At 36.4% G+C, this 4,110-nt stretch overlaps 1 pseudogene; it reads left to right on the plus strand.

The window, feature by feature from the left end:
* The first annotated feature begins 601 nt into the window (after positions 1–601).
* LOC110323476 lies at positions 602–2,046 on the plus strand (annotated as a pseudogene).
* The last annotated feature ends 2,064 nt before the right edge of the window (positions 2,047–4,110 follow it).

Here is a 4,110-nt window from a genome sequence, read left to right on the forward strand (position 1 = left end):
AATAGTGTCTGGGTTTGGTGACTGATAATGGGATGTATCCCTGGGTGGGGTAGTCTCTGGAAAGTCCATCCTTTTGTCTTAGCTCCAAACTTTGTCTCTGTAACTCCTTTCATGGTTATTTTGTTCCCTATTCTAACAATGGGCAAATGTATTCTAATTGAATGAGACCAGAACACAAAGTAACATCCTTATCTTCATATGTGAAAAAAGAAAAAGGACGACATAATAAAAATAATCAGAAGAGATAAACAGGGACACTTTATTCTAGCAAAGGGAGCAGCTAAATAAAAAGACATTACTATCCTAAATTGACATGTACCAAATTATGGGGTGCACAAATTCATAAAAAATTTAGTACTGGATTAAAGTTACAGTTTTACAACAATCCATTGACAGTGATTTTAATATTCAATTTTATTTAGCAAAAAGGTTATCAGGACAAGAAACAAGGAAACATCAAAATTAAATGGTATCACTTATCAAATAGACCTAATAGATGTTAGCGGAATATTCTTTCCAAGAATATACTTTTTTTTTTTTTATAATGGGTTTGTGGTCAGAACACAGGTGTTGTGAAAGCCACTGCTAATTCAAAGCAAAAATGGGAAAGGAAAAGACTCACATCAACATCATCGTAATCGGATACATAGATTCCAGTAAGCCTACCACAACCTGTCACCTGATCTACAAATGTGGTGGAATCGACAAATGGACCATTGAAAAGTTTGAGAAGGAGGCTGCTGAGATGGGAAAAGCCTCCTTCAAGTACGCCTGGGTCTTGGACAAACTGAAAGCTGAGCGTGAGCGTGGTATGACTATTGACATATCCCTGTGGAAATTTGAGATCAGTTACTACTATGTGACTATCACTGATGCCCCAGGATACAGAGACTTCATGAGTACAGGCACATCCCAGGCTGACTGCTTGGTTGTTGCTGCTGGTGTTGGTGAATTTGAAGCTGGTATCTCCAAGAACAGGCAGACCCATGAGCATACTCTTCTGGCTTACACTCTGGCTGTAAAACAGCTAATGGATTCCACAGAGCCACCATACAGTCAGAAGAGATACGAGGAAATCGTTAAGGAAGTCAGCACCTACGTTAAGAAAATTAGCTACAACCCTGACATACTAGCATTTGTACCAATTTCTGGTTGGAATGGTGACAACATGCTGGAGCCAAGTGCTAATATGCCTTGGTTCAAGGGATGGAAAGTCACCTGCAAAGATGGCCAGCTGCTGGAAGCTTTAGACTGTATCCTGCCACCAACTCATCCAATTGATCAACCTCTGAGACTGCCCCTCAGGGATGTCTATAAAATTGGGGGCATTGGCACTGTCCCCGTGGGCCGAGTGGAGACTGGTATTCTCAAACCTGGCATGGTGGTTACCTTTGCTCCAGTCAATGTAACAACTGAAGTCAAATCTGTTGAAATGCACCATGAAGCTTTTAGTGAAGCTCTTCCTGGGGACAATGTGGGCTTCAATGTAAAGAACTTGTCGGTAAAATATGTTAGATGAGGCAATGTTGCGGTGACAGCAAAAAATGACACACCAATGGAAAGAGCTGGCTTCACTGCTCAGGTGATTATCCTCAGGTGATTAACCATCCAGGCCAAATTAGTGCTGGCTATGCTCCTGTTCTGGATTGTCACACAGCCCACATAGCATGCAAGTTTGCTGAGCTTGAAAAGATTGATCATTGTTCTGGTAAGAAACTGAAAGATGGCCCCAAATTTCTGAAGTCTGGTGATGCTGTCATTGTTAACATTATCCGTGGCAAGCCCATGTGTGTTGAGAGCTTTTCTGACTATCCTCTATTTGGTCATTTTGCTGTTCCTGACATGAAGCAGACAGTTGCTGTGGTGGCATCAAAGCTGTGGACAAGAAGGCTGCTAGAACTGGCAAAGTCGCCAAGTCTGCCCAGAAAGTTCAGAAGGCTAAATGAATATTATCCCTAACACCTGCCACCCCAGTTTTAATCAGTGGTGGAAGAACGGTCTCAGAACTGTTTGTCTCAATTGGCCATTTAAGTTTAATAGTAAGACTGGTTAATGACAACAATGCATCTGAAAATGCAGAAGAAAGGAGTGTTTTGTGGACCATTTGTGTGTGTGTGTGTGTGTGTGTGTGTGTCAGTTTTAAGTTATTAAGTTTTCAAAAATCAGTTCTTTTTAATGGAAACAACTTGACCAAAAATCTGTCACAGAATTTTGAGACCATTAAAACAAGTTTGATGAGAAAAAAAAAAAAAGAATATACATTTTAATCAGTAGCACATAGAAGCTTTTCTAAAGTAGACCACATTGTTTACAAATTCAAAAACATTGAAATAATACCTATTATTCTATCTGAATACAAGAAAATAAAACTTAAAATAGGCAAGTAAACACCTCTTATAAATACACAAACTCATAGAGATTAAAGAACTCCTTACTAGATTACTAAATGCTGACTTCATCAAAGAAGAATTAAAGAAAAAAGTTCCTGGAAGTACATGAAAATGAAAACACAACACAGCAAAACTTGAGGGACGCAGTTTGTAGTTGCATGTTTCTACAGAGACATTTATAGTTCTAAGTGCCTACATTAATAAAATTTTAAAATGCACAAAGATGACTTAATGATATAACTCAAAAAAGTTGGAAACATAAGAAGAAACCAAATCCAAAACCAGTCATCTGAAAGAAACAATAAAAACCAGAGGTGAAATAGAAACAATAGAAAGAATTAACAAGTTCTTTGAGAAGGTAAACAAAATTGACAGGCTCTTGGACCAAATAACAAGAAGAAAAAGCCCACAGTCAGTATTATCCCAAATGGAGAAAAGCTTAAAACAATCCCTCTAAAGTCAGACATGAAGCAAGGATGTCCACCATGTCCACTCTTTTTCAACTTTTTCTCAAAGTACTAACTGATGCAATAAGGCAAGAGAAGAAAACTAAAGCGATACTAACATAGAAAGAAGTCATACTGTCCCTATTTGCAGATGCTATGACATTATACATAATAAATTCCAAATCCTATACCAAAAAAAGCAGTACAAATGAAAAGCAGACTCAACAATAGGACAGAATAAAACAATAGAATCGCTTATGTAACTCAGTAGCTTTTCTACATACCACCAACAGATAAATAGAGAAGGAGATCATGGACACATTCCCATTCACAATAGTGTCAAAGAAAACAAAATGTCTCAGAATGAACCTAACCAAGACATGTAGGAACTTTACAGTGAAAATTTAAATCTCTAAGAAAAGATATAAAGGAAGACACTAGAGAATGGAATGATCTCCCACATTTGACTGAGAGAATTAGCATTGTAAAAATGCCCATTCTACCAAAACTGATATGCAGATTCAACTCAATCCTGATCAAAATTCCCATCGCATTCTTTGCAGAAATAGAAAATTAAAACCTATACTAAAATTCACATGCAACCACAAGAGATCCTAGATCATCAAAAGAATCCTGAGACAGAGATTAAAAACCAATGCTAAAGGGATTACAGTTCCAGATTGTAAAATATATTACAGAGGCATAGTAATAAAAGCAATATAGTATTAGGTCAAAAACAGACATTTTGAACAATGGAACAATATTAAGGATCCAAGCATGTCTGTCATTTAATATTTGACAAATATGTCAAAAACATGCTGAAATAAATGCATTTTCAATAAATAATGCTGAGAATACCAGATGTTCAAATGCAAATGATAAAATTAGTCCATATCTATCACCTTGTAGGAAAATTAATTCTAAGTGGATCAAAGACATAAACCTGAGAGTTAAAACTGAAACACTAAAATACTCCAGTAGGACTCCATTTATCCGATAATTAAAATAATCAACAAAAAGAAACTCATGAAAATAAAAACATATTGACAGCAATACAATCAACAAGGTTAAAAAAAAAAAAAAAAAAAAAAAAAAAAAAAAAAAAAAAAAAAAAAAAAGCTCACAAAATGGAAGAGAAGTTTTGCTAACTATACATCTGACAGAGGTTTAATATCCAGAATGATAGGATACAAGTGATCTGATAGGGGAAATGGAAAAATGAGGGCTCTTTATAGAAGGGAGAAAAGTAAATCAAGAGAAAGGTGGGAAGGGGA

Source organism: Mus pahari, chromosome 6 (genome assembly GCF_900095145.1).
Source record: "Mus pahari chromosome 6, PAHARI_EIJ_v1.1, whole genome shotgun sequence".
NCBI classification, from domain to species: Eukaryota; Metazoa; Chordata; class Mammalia; order Rodentia; family Muridae; genus Mus; species Mus pahari.